The sequence below is a fragment of the Phalangium opilio genome, unplaced genomic scaffold (assembly GCF_054372755.1).
Source record: "Phalangium opilio isolate 3A_F unplaced genomic scaffold, DU_Popi_V2 ptg000011l_1, whole genome shotgun sequence".
In the NCBI taxonomy this organism is placed as follows: domain Eukaryota; kingdom Metazoa; phylum Arthropoda; class Arachnida; order Opiliones; family Phalangiidae; genus Phalangium; species Phalangium opilio.
This window is the reverse complement of record NW_028324147.1, coordinates 7,907,012-7,933,574: the sequence shown is the minus strand read 5'-3', so window position 1 is coordinate 7,933,574 and position 26,563 is coordinate 7,907,012. Positions and strand designations below refer to the sequence as shown.

General features: G+C 33.0%; 1 protein-coding gene across 3 annotated transcripts in view; it reads right to left on the bottom strand.

Moving 5' to 3' along the window:
* The window catches only part of LOC149710188 (uncharacterized), a 321,109-nt gene that overhangs the window by 69,962 nt on the left and 224,584 nt on the right, over positions 1–26,563 (bottom strand). For all 3 annotated transcript variants that reach the window (XM_089859972.1, XM_089859953.1, XM_089859959.1), the window contains one exon: positions 463–558. The gene's annotated coding sequence lies outside the window, so the exon portion shown is untranslated. The remainder of the gene's footprint in view (positions 1–462; positions 559–26,563) is intronic.

The window sequence follows — 26,563 nt, the reverse complement described above, 5'->3', positions numbered from 1 at the left end:
TCTACTTTTAGCAAAATAAACTGATAAAAAATAATTCATTAACGATTATTTCCATCCAGGTACAATATTCATGGTAGAATGGTATGTACTATGCAATAAATTCGGGGTATAATGCCCCTTAAATAGACGTCGATTATATTAACGCAACTTTTTCATAAAGAAATATAAAAACGTATTGTGACGGTATTGTTTAAATTTAAAACTTAATCCCCCCTTATATTTTGTCGTCACTCCTGTCTCCCCCCCCCCCACTATTAACCACCAACACCCGGGGTTGATCGGAGCCTGGGACAGAGTTGACCCAAACGTCGAGGTAACTTTACGGACTAACAATAGACTACGGTAATCAATTGTTTTGCAAGAAATTACTATAAAATATTTTCACGGAAGGTTTTTCAAGAATTATTAAAGGAGGGGTATTATTTTTTTTTGACGTGTTTAAATTAAACGTTTAAGACTTACCAGATAAATAAAATGATAAAGACCGGATCTAGAAACGGCAGCCAACAGTAGACATGGTGTCGAAATTATGAATGGATGGTTGCGGGTGTATTTAATCTAGCAAAGAGAAGAAAAAAAAATTAATTGGTTAGATTAGAACGTGGATCTAAATTTTAAAATATTTATATATATAAAGGGTTAATTAATTTTTGGGGATTATTTATGACGTCATAACGTGATTCAGGAAGTAACCCCCTCCCCCAAAAGCCTAACAGTAATCTACATCTAACCATAAGTTCATAAGATATGTTCCATAAGTTTGTCACTGGTTACAAACTGGAGCTTGTCATGAAGTAATGTAGGTCATAGATTCGAGGTAAAGTGACGCCTGGCGAGGCGTTGTCAAAAGCTTAGTACAGACTAAATAGGAAGATGGACTGCAAAATGGCGTACAGTCAAGTTTATCTACAGACTATATTGAAGATGGAAGTCCTGCAAAAGCAACCACCGAGTGTAGGACTTCAATTTTCGCTTGTCGTTCTCGAACTAACTCGAGCTGTAAGTCTCTAGCATTACGAAGTATAGGTAGTTTCATACTTATGGAACATATCTTATAAACTTATGGACAGAACAATATTATACCTATCGCGGAGTAATATTCACAAAATAATCAATTATCAAATTAAATTCTTGGAACCTATAAAGACTTTACTCAAACAGTATAGTGATAACGAATATCTAATGAATCAGCGTTTTTATCTTGCAACCCCTCACTTGCACGAAAAATTTTGTATTGACAGTCCGACCAAACTACTTGCATACGCGTATGTATGGACACAGCCAACCAATGGTAAAAATTAAGCGAAATCAGTTTATATTCGGTACCTGATTTTCGAGGGGAAAATCCCCTGAACAACAGGCATTCCGCTTATAGAGAAAATTTAAACTTGATGAGCAAACGGATTTCCATTGGGCGCAACGCAAAATGCCGAAAATGCGATTTTATCCTGCGGGGCAGTTCCGTGCAGCTCCAGTGCATCCCGCGTTTACAATATTATACACTATTGTACACTATTACGCACTCATTCTACCCCCTCCCTCTATATCTCCCTCTCGAACTCATAGCTCTCGGCTAATTGGTTAAAAGTATAATTAGCGCTTATAGTCTGCGAATTTTTTCTCCGTTTTGGCAAGGATGCTTACCAAAATGAAGATTTAATTTTGGGAAAGCAACTCGTGATGATTTCTCGTCATTTCCCCTCACCAGCACTATGTCATTAAATTTATAGACGCCAAATGAAATTAAATAAAATCGTACAAAGAAAGAAGAAAAAAATTAAAAAAAAAATATCGTCGGCATATTTTAAATAATTGTCTACAGTTCGGCTCTTTTCTCGTAGAAACGAGTATTAAGATTTTATAGTTTCAGTCATACGTTTATGATTTTAAGTGTACTAGAGTGCAGTGTTTCGGTTCCGAAGTTAGAGGTAGTCTGCTACGGAAGCGTCACCTGGATAAATGTCGGAAATGCCACGGAAGTACGTGTTAATTTTAGGAGTAAAATATGCAACATAGATCAATTTGACGGTAAAAAAGGGGCATGCAATCCTCAGCATAGGGACATACTGCACTGTCATAACACGAAACGGCGCAAAAGCGAGGTAGAAGGCGGTGGTGATTTATCTCTGTTCAATTGCCTGTTAGTTCGATAGAAATGGCCTATTGCAGCGTGTGGCTATGAATTAACCCATAATTATTAGCGGTATAAATAGTATTAAATAAATAATGATTATATTTTTATCGAGGAGGGTATTCTTAGTATTTTTATGAAGCTTCGTTGAAAACAGACTTATTTTGATAAACCTATGCTCTACCTTAAACTGTTAATGAAAAAATCGGCATATAATTGGGGGCTGAACTTCTATCTGTTCATTAAAATTTTTACTCCAGACAATGTGGTCCAGATAAATGTTGTCAATTTAGATAATCAAGGAAAACTGACTAATTTTTTTTAGGATATAAAATAATAAATTAATTAAAATTGAAATATTGCAACCATCTATATTATTAAAGAAGATACAAGCAATTAAGTTTCCTTAAATGACCCTACGAGTTAGGCTTTTCTGTGAATATGACGACAGAGGGTCATTTTGTCCAATGCTATTTTACAAAAACAGTCAGGTGGTACTATAGTTGTCAGACAGAATTTATCGGCTTCTGTCGTCATCTTAACTTAATTGCTTGATGTACCTTATTAAATCTTTGCAAAATCACACGTGGTTCAAAAAATAAATAAATAAGTAATTAAATAAATAAAACCTTTTTTTTTGGGAGGCCCTTTTGGTATATGATGTTCGTAACTAAAGATGTTGGTATTTAAAGCTTAGCTTAACCATCCCATTATGCAATTATAAATTAAATTTAAATTGGTATAGAATACTTCTTTTGATAAAAAAATGTCTTGGATAACGCGAAAGGAGGTTAAAAACGATTAAAATCAATTAAGGCGAGCTCTAAGTTTAACAACGAAATATTTTTATAAAATATAATAACATAATATAATACCCGTTTTTTGGGGTGAAAAAAAATTAAGATAAAGTAATTTCAAGAGAAGTTGGCAACATTAGGCGCGAAGAAAGCGTAGAGTCATTCTCATTAATTTCAAAAAAAGGGATGGGGGTGTTTAAGACTCAACTAAAAGTTATACTAAATTCTATAGTGGCGAGACCACGCATTTTTAATAGGACTTCATTTAACCCAATCACCAATTTAATTAGCGGTGCAGACTTAAACTGAAAAATGTATTTAATTTCTTTTCTTTTTTTTATGAGAGAAAAAACTGAAACGAAATAAAATGTGTTGGGGAGGATTTTGTAGCCATTACCAACGCGTGGGAAAATATCACCCCGAAGGCAGCTCTTAGCGAGTGGTAATGAAAAAAATTATAACAGAAAAAAAAAATAATAAAGCAAAACTTTATAGGGCCAATGAAATACGAGTAATAAAAATAAAAATAACTTGTATATAAAACGCGTTTCATTAATTAGCCCGAATAACTAATGAAAATACGTAAGGTAAACAGGAAAAAGCACAACTAATTTTCACACTTTTACTGAAGGTATAATTAATTTAATTATATTATAATAAAGGTTATATTTATTTATATTTTAATTATACCTGTACGTTGGCGCCTAAGATTAAAATATTTTACGTTATTGGAGGAATTCAGACGCCCATTAAGACTAGATAAGAGTAAAATCTCAATTTCGTTTCCCTGTTCAGACGTGAGAGCAGACGACTTTAAACGAGTATAGCAAAGACAGTGATTTTTGAGCCAAGATTTTTCAATACTAAAATATCCAAATCCAAAATAACAAATACCGCACCGCCATAAATCCTAAAACCTTTCATAAATCATCTGCTAATGCGTTGTTCACTAGATCGCAAGCATCAGTTGAGGCACGATCGAGTGAGCTATGGCTAAAAAAAGGGGCGCTAACGAGGTGGTGCCATCTCGAGACTGCCCGACGAAACTAAACATTTTCAAATTAAACCCGGGAATCTTTCACGTAGTCGTTGACACGTGTCGAATTGGCCATATGTCTAATCAGCGCCACTAGCGGATGGTCTGAGAACTACTCCCATAGAGACTAGGTATATTTAAGAGGGTTTACAGAATCATAGCCAGGTGGCTCGAACGCCGCGCCATCTGACGGAAATTCTGCAAACCCGCTTAAATATACCTAGACTCTATGGGAGTAGTTTTCAGACCATCCGCTAGTGGCGCTGATTAGACATATGGCTAATTAAGCGACTTCATTGATGGTGAACGTAAGATTTTAGTCTAGTGTTAATGTGACATAGTAAATTTCTCTTGTCAAATTTTCTATTAAATCAAAGAAAAAGTGAAGAGTTGGGGAAAAAAGCTATTCATATATTAACATTGGGATCATTTTGAGGCAATGTTTTTGCGAAATAAATGTCGGATGGGGGAAAATCCGAAATAAGAACATCTGTTTCGTTTTATTTTTCATCGTTGCCATAAAGAAGAAGCTTGAAGGAGCTCTAGAGACTAGAGGATATGGAAATAGTTTGCGGATGAAGAAAAACATTTGGATATCCGTTATGAGGTCTAGAAACGCGTAGAAAACTCTTGGAAGAAATATATTCTTTTCAACCCTTTTTTTACCACGTTTCTCCGGTTGCCCGGCCGCGTTAATCGCGTTTACAAAGACGACAAATGGGATAACTAAAATACCGAGACAAGGATGGGGATTCACCATCCTTCAAGAGCACCCTTCCCTCTCCATCCGCTCCAAAGATTACGACATTTAGGGAGACTTTGGAGGGAGAGAGTCAAAAGACGCGTTTTTCTCTTAAAAAAATTAAGAATCTCTCGTCGCGGGAAAAGGGTTTCTTCCGAAATGTTGCCCCAAAAAGGAACCCGCTTAATAACGGATGAGGGACAGTCTACGGAAATTTGTTTCTGTGGAAACAATGTCTGAAATTCTGGAAAAGGAATATCATTTAAAGCTCAAGAATATCGCATATGGATTGCTATAAATTTGATAGTTCAATATGATTATTTAATTCCTTTACATTCATACTCCTTTACGAAATATTTAACGCGAGATTCTAATCACTTTCAGCTGCGTGCAGGCAATTTTTGACAGTCATTTGCGAGCGCAATTCAACATCTATATCTACAACAGACTGGAAAGATTTTAATTCTGTTCGATTCAGTGTTCAGTCAGTTCCAAACCTGCAGAAGATGCTCTAATAACAAATTACTGGCAACACTGAAGCATCAAAGGGGCAAAAACGTTTCTTTCTCAACTGTTAATCCAAGTTGGGGTTCGCGGGCCCTCATATCTTTTCTTCTTATTATTTTGTTTTGTTGTGATGTTTATTTCTCAAAGGTTTTTCTGATTCTATCAACAAAGTTTTCTTTTACAGAAAAGGGTTTCCTTCGAAAAAACATTGACAGTATCAAATGGGGTTACTAATATAGCCAGATTGTCCGTGCAAATTTGCAGTAATATTTCTCAGACATATTTTAAACTATATTTAAAAGTTTACCTTCAATAGTATAGATTTATTATAAGATTATCTCCAAATTTTTCTCTACAAATTTAAACTAGGTAAAAGTTTATCATTTATTATAATTCACATGACAAGAAATGGTGATTTCATTTCAGTCATTAATATTTAAAAATGTTACTGTTATTATGAGTTAAATTCAAAAATTTAGAAGATATTCCACATAAAACTTGGTATAAAATCCCTAAGATTTTGGGGGTCTGAAACAGAGATGACATTAAAAGTCAAAGCGTAACGCGATATAAAAATCCTAAAATTCCCAAAAACTAAGCAATGTTTTTCCCTCCCATAAAAAAAGCAGAAGGGAAAAAGGGTGAGTCGTTGAGTATAATATAAACTAAATTCAGAAAAATTCTCCATCTAAGTTTTTTTTCTCTATAAAATAATACACTAATTCAAATTCCAGAAAGAGAGAAAAGTATGAGGAGAAAGAGGACTTTGGGTTACGGCGGGGTATAAAACAACCCCTTTTGCACCCGCTGCATGCGAGTAAAAAAGCTACACACCAAAATATGACAGACTCGAAGCAGCTGGGGCCTCCGCTAGAGTTTTAATACGCCAAAAATGAGGCGAAAAAAAGATTCAGAGTAAGAGGAAGACATTCATTTTCTTAGCTCTTGTTTTTCTAGAGATTATTTCTCCCATTCTTCATCTAGACATTAAATAATTTCAGCCCAAAAAAGGATTGAAGGGAGAAATTCCGACACACTAAGCTAGATTAAAGTACAAACATTTAAGTCAAATTGAGCAAAACATGAATGTTATTGTTCGCGGCAATTATTTCGTGAAGTGTACCAAATTCGGTGAATTTATTCACGCAGACCCAGTTTATTTTTCGTTATCGAAATCTTTCGATTTTTAAACTTTCCCCTTATTTTCCACTGATTTTTCCAGGTTCTTTCCAATTTATTTCCCCGAGTTTTCCAGGTTCTTTCCAATTTATTTCCCCGAGTTTTCCAGGTTCTTTCCAATTTATTTCCCCGAGATTTCCAGGTTCTTTCCCGTATATTTACCTGAGTTTTCCAGGTTCTTTCCAATTTATTTCCCCGAGTTTTCCAGGTTCTTTCCAATTTATTTCCCCGAGTTTTCCAGGTTCTTTCTAATTTATTTCCCCGAGATTTCCAGGTTCTTTCCCGTATATTTCCCCGAGTTTTCCAGGTTCTTTCCCATATATTTACCTGAGTTTTCCAGGTTCTTTCCCATATATTTCCTTGAGTTTTCCAGATTCTTTCCCATATATTTCCCCGAGTTTTTCCAGATTCTTTCCCATATATTTCCCCGAGTTTTCCAGATTCTTTCCCATATATTTCCCCGAGTTTTCCAGGTTCTTTCCCATATATTTCCTTTAGTCTTCCAGGTTCTTTCCCACGTATTTCCCCGAGTTTTCCAGATTCTTTCCCGTATATTTCCCCGAGTTTTCCAGATTCTTTCCCGTATATTTCCCCGAGTTTTCCAGATTCTTTCCCGTATATTTCCCCTTGTTTTCCAGATTCTTTCCCGTATATTTCCCCGAGTTTTCCAGATTCTTTCCCGTATATTTCCCCGAGTTTTCCAGATTCTTTCCCGTATATTTCCCCGAGTTTTCCAGATTCTTTCCCGTATATTTCCCCGAGTTTTCCAGATTCTTTCCCGTATATTTCCCCGAGTTTTCCAGGTTCTTTCCCGTATATTTCCCTGAGTTTTCCAGGTTCTTTCCTACATATTTCCCTTAGTCTTCCAGGTTCTTTCCTATGTATTTCCCTTAGTTTTCCCTTCTTGATGCAAGGGAAATAACCTAAGTAGGCGGTCTCGCCTCTGCGATGTTTGCTACTTCGCTGGAATTAATAGCTCAGTGCTCAATTCCAGGTAACTCTAAAATATTGCGGTAATCGAAATTAAAACTAGTGAGTTTATCACAAAAATTTTATTTCTTCCTCTGGCAAATTATTTTTTATATGATAAGCGTGCCATTACTCTACGTTGTTGAACCTTGCCGACTTATAATTAAAAACCTACCCATGGGTGCGGTTCCATTTAATTTACAAAATTGCTTGAAAATCCAGTTAAAATTCCCGCATAAATTAGTAGACTATAGTTTCTAATTTTTTTTAATATATTTTGGAATGTATTTTCTGAGTTTTAATAATAAACCAAATTTTATAATTCTATGTACAGGGTGGTATAGCAAACGGAGGGGCCAGATGTACACGCTGTACTTTGACTGTACAAAGGCTACAATGATTAAAATCAACTCGTAAGTCGAATAACTCCCTCCTCTATTTAAAGAAATTCATAAAAATCGGCATAAATATTTTCCGGACCAATAAGCAATATGACTCTCGGTGTTTCTGTGAGAAAATCTGATCTGAAATCTTAAACCTATTGTAAATTAAGGCGCTTCTTTCTTATTATAGTTTTTAATGATTTCTTTCCTGATTAAGATCCCATAACTTTATTGTATAAAGTGTATTTAATAATTTCGACGAAAGAGCGCGGGTTGCTTCAAATGCCTCTTCTCTCAGAAACGTGACAGAAATCTTAAAATCATTTCGATATTCGTGAAAAAAAGAAAAGGTTAAAAATCAAAAGCCTATATTAATTTTTAAAAGTATGGGTCTACTATTTGCTACCCCAACGCATTTTTAAAAAGGATAGAGGAGCGTCATCTGGTGGTTAGATTTGCAGAAAACAACATCAGCTACAGTGATCAATAGTCCTTTTCGACCTTAAAAAAGGGTGTAGCTAGGGTAGGTAACCCTCAATATCGGGACATACGAGGGGGTTGATACATTGCTGTCTCTGCGCACTCTCATGATGCAATAAGACTACAGCGCAGGCGCCAAAAAGCGAGATGGAAGGCAAAGTTTTACCCCCGTGTTTTTAACTTTTTGTTACATCGAAATGGTCTATTCATTCATATCCTTCTCTGCTAGTAAACCGACTTGACCAAGTATGGAAATATTACAGAATGCTTCTATGCGCTCAGTTTTTACGAAAATCCTCCAAACATTAGGCCTATGGCACAGCAGTCACTTACGGATAATACTGATCCTACAGACAACTACCGTAGCCCCATACTTATTAATATTATAGTGTTATGGTTAAAGCGATATCATAACATGTACTAGTTTCACTCAAAATTCTTTAAGCTTACAAATCCTTTAATTGTTTTGCATACGTAATCTTGGAACAAAAACAAATTTAATGAATTTTGAGGAAGTATTATATTCAACTTAAATTGATTTTAGTGACAAAACCGTGAAACTTCTTATTTCGCGGGAATAATGACACTCCTAAATAATTTATCACTTAATCGCTACCACCAATTAATCCTTCATCTTTCTCGCTTTGAAATTATATCACTATAGAACTTTAACTTTCCTCCCACGTTATTTTTTCAAGGCATGATTAATTTATTATAAATTATTTTTTTTTGTAGACTCTAGTGGCCGGGGTCCATCATTTCAATCCCGTGAGAAAAATGGAATATCAAACGTGGGATTGAATTAATTTCATTTAATTTAAATTTTTAATTATTGGACTATTAAAATATATCTTATGTTTATAACTGTAAGTCTACATTCATCATAGCGCAAACATCTACAACGCTTTAACTCTGGGAGAGAAAAAAGAATGGGGAAGGTTGGAAAAGAAATTATAGTTATTCAAATAATTCTTAAATCTCCCGCAATTTATAATGCTGCATTTTTTTAATATGCAGTATAGGTGGCGCTGTAGTCAGTGACGGAAACAGTAGCGTTTCTGACTTACGGTTTTACGCTTATAACTAATATAGAATTTTACAAATATTTTCCCCTTCAGTTACGGCGTTATTCTAGGGGGCGCTGTATCTGTGGTGCCGTAGTCAATAGCACTTTTCGACGTAAAAAAACAGGGGTAGGTAACCCTCAAAAGGATACATTGCCGTCTCTGTGCACTCTCATGATAAAAAATGACTACAGCGCAGGCGCCATAAAGCGAGATGGAAGGCGGAGTTTTACCCCCTTGTTTTTCCCTCTTTGTTACTGTGTACTGCAGCTTTGGAGACTTACGGTCTTACACTTATAAGTAAATGCATAATTAAGGTTTTTCGAAGTCGTGCCGTGCGTACGTGTGGGCTTAGATTTTATTATAATTCATTCAATTTTAATTCAATTGTATTATAATTCTTGCGCCCTAAATAATTTTTATTTTTGAGACTAGTTTGATAGATTATAAATTAACATTCAATAAATTAGAATGATTAAAATAGTTAAGTTATTTTCGATTAAATATACTAAAAAAATAATTAATTATATTGTCAATATTTCTGTTTCTTATTAGAATATATCGATAAATTTAACCAAAAGAACTTCAATATTTTCTTTAAAAATCGAAGATATATATAAAAAATTTATTAATTATATTATTAAATTTTTTCTTCTTTTTAATTTTAATATATCGATAAATTTAATCTAAAACTTCAATATTTTCAAAATATAAACATAATAAAAATACAAATTAATCATCCTTTACTATAATATTTTGATTTTGAAAGCCCAAAAAAACAAAAAAACATTACTCGGTAGCTTATTTATAATTACTTGATAAAAACGGTGGGGTACAAAAAAGAATTAAATTCTTTTTTGGCGAAATGTTTCGGTTTTGAGAAAACCCATAGTGGTCAAACTCGTTCTCTTCGGTTAAAAACGTCTTAAAGTATTATAAATTAACTTTGAGGCAGCTTTTCTTAATTTATTTTTTTTTTAAAGTTTATTTTTTATTTGCCTTAATATAGTAAAAAGATGGTAAAAAATTCCTCATTATCTTTTGATCGAAGCTTAATTAAAAGAAAAAAAAAATGAAAAATTTCGGCGCGTAATCAGGTTTTTTTAAAAAAGATTATTCTTCGCCCGCCGATCCTAAAAATGTTCTCACGCTAAAAACTGGTTCATCTTTTAAGTATATTTCTTAATAATAATAAAAATCAAGTCCTTTTATTTAAAATGAACCAATAATAACCTAACCTTAAAGGTTAAATGACAAAAAAAAAACAGTTTAACCGGCTGATAAAAATCGTTAGCGGTCGACGAGCTTTATTAATTAAATATCATCAAATAAACCCGAGTATTTTTAATTAATATCTATTTGTTTTACTTTATTTCGTTAATTATAAATATTACCCGAAATTAATTGAAACGTTAGTTTTTAATTGCGGACATTAAAAACGTATTTAATCGAAAAGAGATTTAAATAATTGCAATAAAAAAATAAAAGGACTTCGTTAAAATTAAAATTAAATATTTAAATTATGGTTATTTAGTCATATTGACTCCGCCCCTTTTCGCCACTTTGACCGCGTTAAACACTCCCATTGGCCCGCAATAATCTTTTGGGAAATCTAGCTACTATAGCTTTCAAACTGGTCTATAATTACTTCATATAATTTACTTTTCGTTCCTAAATTAGAAATAAAAAAATTATCCATAAGATCATTTATTATTTTACCATCATAAATTAACACGTCCATAAGTCTTCATCCAATATAGCGCTACCTCACGGGCATAAGACTAATTTTGACGTCACAAAATAAACTAGGACCTCTCCACCGTGATGGAAACGTTACCCGAGATAAACAATCGCGAGGAATCACGGGAGAGATATTGTTGTCCATGGAGGATATTTATTAGAGGAGAAGACAGTGGTTTTATTCAGATCTGGTTAGATTTTTTTGAAGATACTCCCGGTACTCTGTTTCTTGGTAGACACGTGGTTACCTTTGTCTAAACATCACTCCCCGCCTCCATAGAGGATATACAGTAAAGCAGACGACATTTTTCAACCAATAATGATATGTAATTTACAGAAGCCAATCATTCATTGGGAAAAAACCGGAAAAGAATAGCAAAAACTTGGCGAGATATTCCCTTTAGCGTTGATAAAAGCTAAAGTGTCTACTCCTCTACTGTACATCCTCTATGGTTTGTCCCTGTCTACCAAAATTCACGCGGGAATTTTGAACCCCGAATTTTCCCGCTATTTTAGCACGTGCTCTCTACTACCAACAGCTCTACTGCAAAATTCCCAATGTTCTGTATTCATTTCACTATTCAGAAATAAAGACTTAACATAAATTTATGTTAAGGTGGACGTTTGATATTACGAAGGAGAAGGGTTGGTTTAATCAACGTCAAGGGTAGATTCTCGGTATTAAAACAAAAATTTGTTTGCATTAGAAAAATAAAAAAAAAGAAGAAATTTTCGGGTTTTTTAAAAAAATTTTCTTTTTTATTTTAAAAAGTCGGGGAAATTTTTGGCGTTAAAAACGAAAAGGGCCAATCTTTAAGTAAGCTTAAGAAAATGATTAATGGGCAGTCGCTTAGCTCTATGAGAAATAACTCGGGGAAAAGGTCGCCGGGAGGGGGCGCTACTTACGCAAGCTAAAATGAATTTCAAACTTTTATATTATATCCTATTTTTTTATATAACTCCCGAATATTTGGCATTTTTCGAAAGAATCTTACCAAAAAAAAAAAGGGGCAAGCCTAGTTGATACTATGAATCTCAACGTGGGCGAAACTATATAACAAATTAAAAACGTAATTTAAAAGAAAAACTGAAATATTTCACAATTTTACGTACGGTCATGCTGGTTCGATCGAGGGTTTGTTCGCATTTAATTCTTATATACGGTTAAAACGATCTGTAGGATTTAATTGCAAGAAAACTATTTGCTATTAATTGGTAAAATCTTCTTAATAGACGTTTTTCAAAAGGGGGAGGGGTGCAGTATCGTCTGCTATATGAAGGTCAACAAATTAAACAACAGTTAGAAAGACGTCAGAACTATAAGGCGTGACGCGTAGTACTCGAGCCCGGCCCACAAAACCCACAGAGAAATTAACATACCAGATATGGGGGGCGCAATAATTCTCAGTAACTATATGAACTCCTTTTAACATTGTATGTAAAATATGAATATAAAAAAAATATTATTAGCGTGTAAGTTTTAGTTTCACCTCTCAATATTAGCTGTAAGGGTTTTTTTCTCCTTATGTTCATGTCAACATTAAATAAATTATCATTAACAAAGCCATATATATATAATTATTCCAATTAAAAATTACCTATAATTAATTCTTTCCCAGAAATTTATGCTTAGTTTCAATTCGCTACCAAATACATCGTTTCGTTTGTTAAAAATTTCCAAGAATGAGTAGAAGGGTAATTTTTTTCGTTTTTCTTTTAATCTAATCGTCGAAAATGAGAGGTAACTCGGATAGATTTCATATTTTTTTTTCTCTCTCCACGATATTACGACATTGGATGAAGGTATTTTGTGTTAAACAATGAGAATAGATTTCTTTAATAGTCCGATGTCGGTGTGTTCTCTTCATTGGAATGGTTCCCTCGTAATAACTCTTCAAATACGCTTTAAACCCAGTAATTTCATTTCATTTCTCCCCCCTCTAGTTCGGATCTGTATTTTTTTTATTATTTTTCCAAGTAAAATGTCAGAAATTTCTTCCCATTTTCGCATCATTAGGGCGCGAAGAATAAACCGTATTATTCACTTATCTCTAGGTATTTTATTTTTTTTTTGTTGAACATCAACGAGGTTGAATGTTTTCTCAAATGTAAATTGTTTCCCCCTATACATATTAACCTCAGAACAGAACAGAAAGATAAATCGGTTGGTTAAAAATAAGTTGGGTATTACGTTTATAATGCAAGGTTCACTCACGGAATTTGCGTGCAGGCATCGTTAAAGGCCGATAATGGATATTTAAATCTTATATACAGGGGGTTTCTGATAAGTCTGGCATAAATTAAGAGGGATGAAAATGTATAGTTTTTAATAGACACTGTTTTCGGGTTATGATTTGAGTGTTTTAGTGATGACCCCTTAATTAAATTAGAAATCATTGTCTTTAAAATCAGTTTCTTAATTAAATTTAAGGGGTCATTCGTAAAATACTCTTTTCAATCTTAACTCTAAAACAGTGGCCCGGACTGCAAAATGGAGATAGAAGTTACATTTTCGACTCAAAATCGCCCAGAGAGCATCCTGCTTAATTTAAGGCAGACTTATCAGAAACACCCTGTATATTCTAAAAGGTGGTATGTTTGTTTGTTGGTTTGTTTGTATGTTTTTGCTCCTTGTTTACAGTCAGAATTCGCAGAGCAATTACAAGGTTTTTAGCTTTATGATTAACCAATTAAACGCCTAGTTGGGGTGAAGTAGCAGAAATTGTTTCGCCTCGCAGCAAGAGGGTCCCCGGTTCGATCCCGGTCAAATGGCATCGGTCGAAAAACCTGGGTACAAACCCTTCTGCGAAGAGTTAGCAAGTTCTCTCCCGGTCTTACCCGGTTTCTACTTTCCATCAAAACTTGCTGAGGTTAACGGCAATAGTTCATACAGGGCACCGTTAGTTAACTGAGGCAGACGGGGCTAACCACCACCACTCTATTTATTGTAAACGGGACGCACAGCTTTGTAAAAAAGCCACAGGCTTAGTGTGAACATCCCTTCATAAACAAAGCTTGGATTACATTAAGTGCTCATTATTTTTATATTGAAATTTTGTAATTTAAAGTGTTTAAAAAGATAATAATTTCTTAAAAAAGACATTAGCAGATAAACAGATATTTGATAGTGATGAACCCAAAGACTATTTATTGTTTACTGTCTCAATATGGACATAACACTCAAGATTTTAAAGGCCGACTTCCATCGAAAAGGGTTCTAGCGAACTGAAAACCGAGCATCGAGACTAACAATGCCGATTTTCGAATCCCCGCTGGGGTAAAAGATGGAAGGGTTCTAGGTAACTGAAAGCCGTGCTCTATGTGGTTCTAGCGAACTGAAGATACGCAATAGAGAATTTCCTTCAGGGGAAAGCAAAAATTAGGGAGGGAATAAATTTACAAGGATTTCTGTTGTTCATCTTCAGTTCGCTAGAACCATATTGCACGGCTTTCAGTTTCAGTAAACGAGAACCCTTCCAACTTTTGACCCAGCGGGGCTTCGAAAATCGGCATGGTCGCTTCATTGGTAGTCTCGATGCTCGGTTTTCAGTTCGCTAGAACCCTTTTCGATGGAAGTCGGCCTTTAAGTTAAAACACAAGGGTAGCCCCGGGTATCTAAGCTAGTAAATATTTATATGCCTCGATCTTAAGACACAAGTAATGTAATGTCACTTGTGTTTGGAATTCAATCGAAGGACACGTCGCGTTTTTATCACTCCTAATATAAAATATAAATAGCTCAAAGCGTTTTTATTAAAAATAGCCAGACTAAACTTTAAAGGGTTGCACGCAAAATTACCATAAAAATTCGGAATAAAAAATAAAAAATAATTTAAATATCTATACATTACCCTAAGGTAAACAAAAATGCATAATTTTTCGGAAAACATCGCGTGTTTAGAACAATACCCCTTAAACCTCTAAACAGTTTAGTTTCGCAATCTAAGAAAGGACATATAATCTAAATTAAACAGAACAATTTCAACAAACAAATTGACTCATACTTAGGTAGCATTTGCTATATATGTTAATACTAAACAAAACACTCCTCGAATTTTTACATAAGCTAATTTGAAAAAATAGAATTTAAATATTAAAAAAAACTATATATGAAAAGATTATATAAATATATTTAATATCGGAGTCGATAACCTAACGGTTCTAACCTAATGAAAAAAAAACCGGGTTTTATTTAAAAAAAAAACTTAGCCCACCGGGTTTTATTAGATTTTTAAGTTGTAGTAATTGTCATTCAAAGGTCAATGCTTAATAAAAATTAAATAATATTATAAAACAATATTTTTGAATTTGAAACAATAAATATCTTAATTTTTAAACTATCTTTAAAAAGACCTTATTTTTCAATTTAAATTAATCAAAATTGAAGATTTTAATTATGTGTTTTATTAAGTGGATTTTTTATGGACGAATAACATACATTAAAATCCGTGGGGTTTTTTTGGGGCTGGGTTTTTAGGATTCGAACCCTGCTCCTGATTTATGAGTGAGTGACATAAATTAAAATTCAAGGTCGAAGTTAAGAAATTAAAAATAATATTTAAATATTATTTAAATAAAATTTAATTAAAATTATCGTTTGATTAAGTGGTTTTTTATAGACGAATAAAACCCATAAAATCCGTGGGTTTTTTTTGGATTCGAACCCTGCCCCTCATTTATGAGTGAGTGGCATGGATTAATATTGAAGGTCGAAGTTAAGAGATTAAAAATAATATTTTAAATCAAATTTAATTAAAATTATCAATTAGGGTATAGTCAATTTGAATTAAACCTTGCCACTCAAAAATAACCCACCAATTCTTCACAGTCGCCCAAGAATTTCTCAAACCCTACATATTCAAAGCCAATAGAACAGAATTTTCTAAAGAATTTATATAAAATACTCTATGACATTAATACGCCATGAAAAATGGATGTTAGTTACCATACCAAGTTTGCAACGTTTCATTCGATTGTTATAGATAATAAGGCTTAACAGACCCCTACTTACACTCTCAACATACGTTGATAAATTGTATATCAAACGTTACGTTAGGTTCTATTTAATACATTTTTGATACCATGATGCCTAGATGGGAGTGGGGAAAAAGAAGTATACATTAGGCCTAAGATAGAGTTAAGAGAAATTCAAGAATTATTTTTTTTTCTTCAAGATTTCTAATGAAAATTTGGATTTTTTTAAATACCGCCATGCTAAAAAGAGTAAGTGTAAGTGAGGGGGAATTACAATCAATCAAAAAAAGATTCAGAGAAAGCGGTTAATCTCGTCTAAAAAAGAAATGGTGGGGAGTGGGGGCTAAAACGGGTAAGGGGGGGAAGCAAAATCTAAAAGAAATAAAAACTGAAAAATCAGTCTTCACATCTTGACAGACACATTTTTTTAACCATCCGTTCTATCTTTCTCTAAAACTAAATAATATTTCTCATTATAGTTAACTGTCATACTTAAAAAGCGAAAGAAACTATAGTCTAAGATGAAACCGGTCCCTCCCCGCCTTTATCTTCAGTGTCAACTAACGCGGAATCGTCTATACGATTTTTCAGTTCTATATATTATATATACTGTATAAGAAATGAAAAGGGATTTCTTATAAAAATCTTCGTATTAATAAAATACAAGATTTTTAGTTTCATACGCGGAAATGGTGTTATCAAATGGAGAGGATATTGTATTCGCGCTTTACGTTGTTGTTGTTGTTGTAGTAGTAGTAGTAGCAGTTGTTGTACCGAATAAAAAAAGCTTTACTATTCATACCTTATTCTCAAATAAATAAATATAAATCATAAGTTCATAACTATACAGTAGCCCTTATGGAATTAACAAAGTTAAACTTATAGCTAATTAAGTAAATCTCCCTTCAAAGTAAATAAGTAAACCAAGGGAGAATGAAACGAGGAACAATTATTAATCGACTTAGCAACTGAAATTTGAATAAAAAAAACTTTGAAAATTCATAAAAAATTTAAAAATTTTTTTGTAATTTTAACAATTTAGATATTATTAATTCATTCTACCTCTATTTAAATTGGTTGCGTGGCCATTTCATTCTCCTTTTATAGTAATTTAACGTGAAACAAACGAGATACGAAAAGTCTTCAATTTCACGAGCTATCCCACGTGCAAATTAATCTTCCAAAATCATGTTACACGTGAAAATTGTTTTAGTTCAAGGTAATGGCAACTTATCGAGGAAGAACAGTTAAATTGGGCATTACATCTTTCGCGGTGCTCGAACTTTAACCTCATTAGCCTATTCAATTTTGGTGTTCAAGTATCGCTCCTTGGCGCCTTTTAAAGAGATTTTCTCTTCTGTACGGTGTGCTAATTACACATAACGATGTACTCAAGAGTAATATAGGTAATTTAACCGGGCACCTGGCTAGTCTGTTTTAAATGTATCTAACCATGTTTTCTAAGGAATTTCTTTAGTCTAAGGAGACGATCAATCTGTGCTAATCGCGTTTAACGTGACTGCTACAAAAATGTGATTTTTTTTTTTGCTGGTAACTTTCTTCCCCCTTGGATAGATATGATAGGTACACAATAGCGAGCCTATCTCTTTCGGATTTTTCATATTCTTTTTTTTTCTTGAATTTGGACCATCTTTCATAAAAATGAATAGATTTCATTATTATTAGTCGAAGGGATCCGTGGGAAGGTAGAGCGATCAATCCAGTCTTGATTTGCTCTAAGAGTAAAGCTAAGAATGGTTTAAATCTATAATAAAAGTATTGGAATAATTCCAGTAAATTGAAAACTTCGATTGAATTTTAATAGTATTCGGGTTTCTGTTAATATAAGAAAGAACATGGAAGGATTTGGTAATTTTTTTTTGTATTTTCAAGTTTTAGCAGCAGCATTCAATCTTTCCAGACGCGGCACAAGGCGGAGTCATTTTTACACGCATTTTTTACACACGAATTTAATTCCGAATTTGAGATGTATAGAATTTCAGCACAACGAATGATTTCCCCATAGAAAATGACTTTGAATTTTTCTTTAAAAAAAACCCCAAGAAAAACAGCTTTAATCAGCTTGATTCTGTCTGATAACTTATACAGGGTGTTTTTGAAAGGTCTGTTAAAAATTAAGGGGGGTGTTCTTTGGGCGATTTTGATTTGAATATGTTCTATGACATTTTGCCCCAAGTTAAAATTTGAGTGTTTTAGGGATGACCCCTTAATTAAATTAGAAATCATTGTCTAAATCAGTTTCTTAATTAAATTTAAGGGGTCATCAGTAAGACACTTCAACTAAACTTGAAAAATTTGGCCCAAACAGCAAAATATATATTTTTTTCTTTTTCAGAAACACTCTGTACGTGTAAAGATGAAGAACCTTAGAACATTCAGAGTCTATAGAATTGGGATGTAGTGAACACCGTGATCTCAGTATAATTCCAAAATTTAAGAGAGTTGTTTTTTGTATGTTCATTTGTTTCTTAATCTTTATGCACAATCACAATTTGTTAATTTTCGAATTTGATTAACATAACTGCATGGTTGATATCAGTCAGTAAAATTAGGGGAAAGGATTTAGAAGTGGTTTGGTTGAGTTCTTCTAAAGGTTGGCGAACCCTTACCATTAAGCCTGTTGATTCTATGCTTGTAACATATGAATAACCCCTAATTAATCATAGTTTTATTGAAATTAAAAGTTGTAAAAAATTAGTTTGTAAGAAACAACATCATGCGGACCCAATGACTTTATATAGTATTTAGTGTCTATATATAGACAGGAAACACTGCTCTGTTTCTAGTCCCTTCAAAGTTAAACAACCGTTCAAGGCTGGTAATTTAGTTAGTTTTGTATAATTTAATACGTTAAAAGACATTGTGTAGGATATTGTTTCATAAATGTTTTACCTGAATTTTCTGTTCAGGTAAAAAATATATGAAGCTCGCATAGATTTTCGTAATGCATTAGAATGGAATTTCCTATTGGGAATTTCGAAATACTACTTTAATGTTTTTGGTCGCTAAGGTGTGAATCTGTCGGAATTAAGTAGTTAATTAACTTTGTCCTTTAAGCTAGTTACGTTTTCGAGATATAGGAAAAGGTCTCCCGCTGACTGAATATATTTACTATAAAGAAATTAGCACCCTTGGTTAATACACGGGTTTGGCAAAAGTGAGGGAAGATCAATTCTTATCAGTCATTCTTAAGTCATATTCGAAAGAAAAAAATTCGAGAGGGTCGCGTTCGCATCTAATTTTTATTTGAAATATTTTTCTTTTCTTTATTAATCGAAAGAGCGTATAAAATAATGTATATATTAATTGGAACCATGTTTCTATCTACAATATTAAAGAAGATACAGGCAATTGAGTTTAAGTAATGGACACTAGACGTTAGGGTTTCCCGCGAAGCACTGGGAGTACTCCTATTGGACGAATCCGTCAGGTGGTACTAGGCGTCCAATTGGAGTACTTCCCAGTGCTTAGCGGAAAGCCTAACGCGTAGTGGCCATTACGGGAACTTAATTGCTTGTATCTTCTTTAATATTGTAGATATAAACATGGTTCCAATTGATATATTCATTATTTTAAACGCTCTTTCGATTAAAAAGAAAAATTCCAGCCCTAAGTATCCTTTTAAATATTTCGTCGGAAAAAAAAGTTTTCAAAAACATTTAAATAACCAATAGCGATACAAATCTAGACTCGCTTTTAAACCAATCAAAAAAGGGGCGTGAAATAAACGCATCAAATGTGGGATGTTGGTAAGAAAACAAATCAAGAAATAAAAAATAAAAAAACATATTAAATTAAAAAGTAACATCTTTTTAAAATCCGCATTCCCGAATTTATTTTCAATTTGAAATTTAAAAAGGGGTGTTTTTTGTAACGTCGAATAAAAATCTTTTTCATTTTTTAAAAATAAGTAGAAATAATATAGAGAGAAGTGGCCGGGCTCCTCCTATTCACCCGGGCCAACCTCTGAAATATGTCAAATTATTTTCCCGGGCTTCAAATGTGGATTTTTTTTCTTCATGACTCGGGAGAGAAATTTTTGATTCTTATTATTTTCGAAAGACACGCTACCGTCTTACAGAGAATTATTAACTAGCCATTTTTATTCTAGAGATAGTTAAAAAATTCAAAAGAAATTTAAGAAAAAATAAATTCATTCATTTCCAAGCTCCGTTTCCATTGTCCGAAGTTAAGCTTAACCATTTTTCTTAAAACTTATCATTCGAGGGGTTGGACGCTTACACAAAGATAAAACAACCTAAGATCAGAATATTGCTCGAGATATACTCCTTTCAAAGATAAATTGACAATTATAATTATTTTTATCTCTAAATTTCTTGAGTCATTTTCAGTTGTTATCTCAAAATGGCCTAATAAATTTCCAGATTTTATCTCAAAATGGCCTAATAAATTTCCAGTTTTTATCTCAAAATGGCATATTAAATTTCGTTTTTATCTCAAAATGGCATATTAAATTTCCAGTTTTTATCTCAAAATGGCATATTAAATTTCCAGTTTTTATCTCAAAATTGTGTAATAAATTTCCAGTTTTTATCTCAAAATTGTGTAATAAATTTCCAGTTTTTATCTCAAAATGGTGTAATAAATTTCCAGTTTTTATCTCAAAATGGTCTAATAAATTTCCAGTTTTTATCTCAAAATTGTGTAATAAATTTCCAGTTTTTAACTCAAAATGGTCTAATAAATTTCCAGTTTTTATCTCAAAATGGTCTAATAAATTTCCAGTTTTTATCTCAAAATGGTCTAATAAATTTCCAGTTTTTATCTCAAAATGGTCTAATAAATTTCCAGTTTTTATCTCAAAGTGGTCTAATAAATTTCCAGATTTTATCTCAAAATGGCCTAATAAATTTCCAGTTTTTATCTCAAAATGGCATATTAAATTTCCAGTTTTTATCTCAAAATGGCATATTAAATTTCCAGTTTTTATCACAAAATGGTCTAATAAATTTCCAGTTTTTATCTCAAAATTGTGTAATAAATTTCCAGTTTTTATCTCAAAATGGTCTAATAAATTTCCAGTTTTTATCTCAAAATTGTGTAATAAATTTCCAGTTTTTAACTCAAAATGGTCTAATAAATTTCCAGATTTTATCTCAAAGTGGTCTAATAAATTTCCAGATTTTATCTCAAAATGGTCCAACAATTTAAAAATTTTATCTCAAAATGGTCTAACAAATTTGCAAATTTTATCTCAAAACGGTCTAATAAATTTCCAGATTGTATCTCAAAATTGTCTAATAAATTTCCAGTTATCTCAAAATGGCCTAAAAAAATTTGAATTTTAACCATTCACATATATAAAATATACAGAACTGTTTCGCGGTGTTAAAATATTTCATTGATTTATGTATTTGCTAAAATTTAAATAAATAATTATTTTGTTTTGGTTATAATAAGCTACAAAATTCGAATTCCATTATAACAAATTAACAACATAAAATACACGCAAAATATGTATATAGTTTTTTAATTTCGATCCAAAGCACAAACCAGTAGCATATAAGTATTAGACCCCTTGTAAATTTCACGCCATGAACGGCAAGGAGATCCGCGAAAGAGGGTGAGCGATTGATAAACTCTTCTAAAATGACAAGGCAACTTAGATGAACGAACTACTTTAGATTTTTTTGGCTCAATCAAAAAATTTAAAAAAAAGAGGCGCGTTTTCCAGCTCGGGAAAGTACCGAGTACCCTCTTGTAAACCTACAAGGTACACTTTACAGTACAGCCAAACCTACAGTCTATAATTTTTAAGCCTGATTATCCTATCCCATAGAGTTTTGCTGGCAATGGTCTTCAAAACGCTGAAAAGTTATACCGTCCGAAATTAGAGACGAAAATTCGAAGTAACCCAATTAATAAACGAACAAGCTATCTTAAGAGGGTTCTTTGTTGAATTGAGAGGTTACAACAATATTAAGGCTTCACTCACGAACGAAACTATGACTAACAGTCTTAACTAAACCCTAGTTGTCAATAATTTCACGATTACAAAAAATAAAAAAAATATATATATAATTTAAAATTCGCTAATTTGGACTTTCGCGGTATATAAGGTTGTATACAAAGTCGAGTCACAAAATGTACCTCACGATTTTAATTACCGCATCTGTCACTCACGTTTCTTTAAAAACTAACCCCCCTCTTCAAAATATTGACCGCTGTTAATAAGGGGGTATGTCTAAATACGTTTAATTAATCACAAACTATCTAACAATCAATGATTTTTGACGCAAGTTTTTCTTTCAAAAGATTAATTATAATTAACCGCGACTCATGCGGGTGGTTTGTGTCCAGATCACACTTCATGAAGAGCCATTATATAATCCCTTTCATGATTGTTATGATTCATGGGATAGTTAACATAACACGAAGTCGATGCAAGGGTTTTGAACTTAAAAGAAGCAAGAAGATAGGCTTTAGAATAACAAACTAAGCACAAAAACGTTAATAAATATTTGTGTTGATTTTATGGCGATTTTCAAAATTGTAAATATTAGACCATTTTCCGAGTTTTCCCGCGAAATTCGAAAGGCCATCTCATTGGTTTAAGTTTCAGCCAATCAAAGAAGGGTCCACGAAAAGTCAAAGAAAGATTCGAGATGTCGCTTAGGCCTTGGCAAGAGTACCACGATATTAAACTTTTCGCGTTCTTTTCACTTATTGGTTGGAACTTTAACCAATGACACCGTAGGTCGGATTTTGCGGAATAAATATTTGACTTTCATGCAGGAAAATAGACCATTTTGGAAATTACACACAGATAAATCAACACACAGGAGCGAGGTTGACATGCGCCAAGAAGCAACACCAGACGGAGCCAGAGTTCAATACATGTGGTAAGATAGCCAAGTCACAAAGTTTCTTGGCAAACCAACACCAATGGCGGTTCCTCTGTATGTAATTTTCTAAATGGTCTATGATGAGAAACAAATGAGCAGGTGCCTTGGCTCTTTGATTGCAAGTTTAATACAGATTACTTTTGAAAAAAAAATAAAAAGAATTAAGATTCCCATTAAAATACTTCTGATTGCTACGTTACTTGTGTTAGCCGCCTACGATTTGAGTTACCAAAAATTATTATCTTAAATTTAGAATCACTTGTTAATTCTCGAATAATAATAACAACATATTTCCTACCCTCAATACGTAAAGGTTAAGTTCTTCCAAATGCTCAATAAATTAGCTTAACAATAATTGCATAATTCAAAACGGAATTGAATAGGATTTTGCCATACTTAAGTTACGCCCTTTTTGGGGGCAAAAACGTTTTGAATTTGAAAAGAATGAGGTAATGTAGGAATCCTATTATTTTACTTTCAAATCCCAGACAACTAGAAAACCCAGAATTTTAAATCAAGCGTATTCGAAAAGCTATAGACAATTATAAAAGAATAAAGCGTAAAAAATGAAAGAACTGCGCTTAGACATGTGTTAAATAAAATGGATAAAAAAATATTAAAAAGTTGATATGAATAATTTAAGGATATAGTAATTAAACGCGACTAAAGAAAGGATTTCTGTAACTTAAATAATTCATTATTCTTCCTAAAAGAACACGAATTATTTAATAGCAAATGCTTAAACATGAATCGAAATTAACGAGAAATAAATTTCTATTGTGGGAATTGTATAGAAAATTAACGAAGGACAAATTTCTTTTTATACGCATTCTCAAAAACAATTTGCATTTAAAAGAATCGTGGAAATTACCCGCATTTAAATTGCCAAATTACTCAATATTACTAAGCGAATTTTTTAAGTGTTATTCTCTATTATATTAATTTCTTTGTCTGTTAGTAACGCTCTTACAGCGTTCACAGTTGAATAAATTCCCCCCAAGAAAACTAATATTGTTTGCTTTACTATTTTCATATTAAAACGACATCAATCCGCAAAAATCAACAGTTGTAAATAAAATTCACAACTGTTAGCAGCGATAAGTCGCATTCATTTTGGTGCGTATGTCTTTTGGAACAGCTCATAACTTATGGCATAAGTTTATAAGATATGTTCCATAAGTATGAACTTCGTAATGCTAGAGACTTACCAAGAGCCAGTTCGAGAACGACAAGCGAGAATTGACTTCATTCGGTTAGATTGCAGTTCATCTTCCTGTTTAGCCTGTACTAAGCCTTTGACATCGCCTTACCAGGGGTCGCTTTACGAGAATCTATGACAAGCTCTCGGTAACCAGTGACAAACTTATGGAACATATCTTATAAACTTATAGTCAATGGTTTAAAGGATAGTGAATGAAAGGCTACGAAATTTACCAAAATTATTTCCGTAGATGACAATTTAACTTGGAATTTAGCAAAATCTTGGATGGTTTCAGAATTATTAGGTTATTATTATTTAATTCCGTTGTTAATCACGATTAGATAAGGTTTAACCTTTATTAAGATTTAGGGAATTTGACCTGGGAGCAGCACACAATAATTTTGAAATCCCACTATAGCAAAACAGAAAAATGTCAAACTTAAGAATTTGAAATGGAAAAGATAAGAAGGCTTATTGTTACTAGAATCATTTAACCAAACCACAATTGGGGGAAAAAAAAACATTAAACTACAATGTTTTAAGGTCACTATAGCCGAGGGGTTAATCACTTCATGTCATCGGAACCCACTAAAAGACAGGTTACGAAACCTGCAGTAGATATTTTGAAATTAAGGTTCCGTGTGTAAATAATTCGAAACAGTTGTTATTAACTACGTCTGATTGCGAGACTAAAGACTAGTAGCACCGTATGTTATTTCGTCATAGAGTTTAGTACAGTCCTAGGTGGATATCTGCCATTACCACTAATCCCTATGTTATAATACGTATATTTGACTACTGGGAGTGGTTTCTAAAATATCTCCAAGTAATTTTTTTTTTATTTTTTAAAGTATTTAAGTTTAAAGATTTATCTTAGATTGTATTGCGTGGTTTAAAAGGCTGCCATTGTTTCTGCGGATACAGGAAATGGGCGCAACACTCTTATATAGTAATGAAGGTCTTTCGACAATTAAATGTCGGGAGCAAGGATTTCACAAAGAGATAACAAAACACTTCTAATAGGAAATGGCCAAATTCACGGTGGACTTTATGGCTGTGTTTAGTCGGTGGTACCCTCAAGGTAATTTTCAAGATTTATTAATTAAATACGCGGCGGCTATGACTTTAGACAGGTATTTTTCCATAATAAGTGATGATATCGTGTTATTTAAAGACAATTTCCTTATATGAAGCCAATCATTAATTAAGGTTTATTAAAAATCATATTATAATTAGTTAGGGTAGAATGAAATTACGTTATTTTTATCCGATTCTTAAAAAGGGTAATTTTTCTTAAGAAATACATTAATTTTGTATTTTTCAAAAAGGTTTCGCGGCCATCTTGGAAAATGGTGGATACCGGATATGTTACTAAATCTTACTGATACCTTAAATATTTTTGACAATAATGTTTATTACCTTCGTTTGAACAGTTTGGAGTACGCTAAAGAAGTCGTTTGACTTTTTTATGTTTATAAATTGCATAATCTAACAGACTTACAGCTATTTTTGGTTATGGTATTATGTAGGAGATTTCCTTAACAAATCTATGACTACACTCTGCTGCTTTTGGCTAATATCTTGAAATAAAACAATCCCCAGAATTTTTTATACCGAATCATGTAGCTTTACGCGTTTCAGACTTTTAACCTTTGACCTCACCGCACTCTACTTTAAAAAAGCTTTTAAAGTCCATTAACTGAAGTAGGTTGTAATAGTCACTTCTGTTCCGGCAAAGAGGGTATAAAAAGGGGGAGTAGAAGGATTGACGTTAGTTTTCTCGCTTTAAAAAGTATCCTCTAAACTTCCGGTGTGCGCGCGCATCTTTCTCTGCCCTCTTATTGGTTGAAACATGGTGAAAAAAGTATATTACGAAGAAAATATAAAAATAAATAAAAATGAAAAGCGAGAACTCTCAAAAGATGCTAGCTTCAACTCCCCTTCTTTTTACCCTCTTTGGTATCCGGCGCACCATACAACAGAGCGAGAGAGAAAACCTCACATCACTTAAACACTGTTAGACGAAGCATCCCACGATTTTGTATGGCCCCTTTAGGACTGTTTCACCCTCAACACACCCGTGTTCAGGGAGAAGATATCTTACAGGAAAATATCTAATTCATTTGAAGCAAAAATATATTTATCGCGAAATTTAATTCCCTCGGGACAGCAGAATTAAAACTAGAGTTTCACGTAGTGATTATTAGTAAAATAAAATAAAAAAAACATCCTAGGAATTAATTAAAAAGCGGAGTGAAGAAAAAAGATTCACATTCATTACAATATAATTCTTAAAAATCTCAAGAGAAATGAATTTCAAAGAAAATTTCTAATTTTGAAATACATTCTAATGAAAACGTCGGCTTATTACCGGCCACGAAAGTTTAAAAAATTAAAAAAAAAATCGCTATAGTTGCGTCAAGGATGAAATCAGGGAGAAAACGACACTACGAGCCCAGAGAATCAGTGGAAA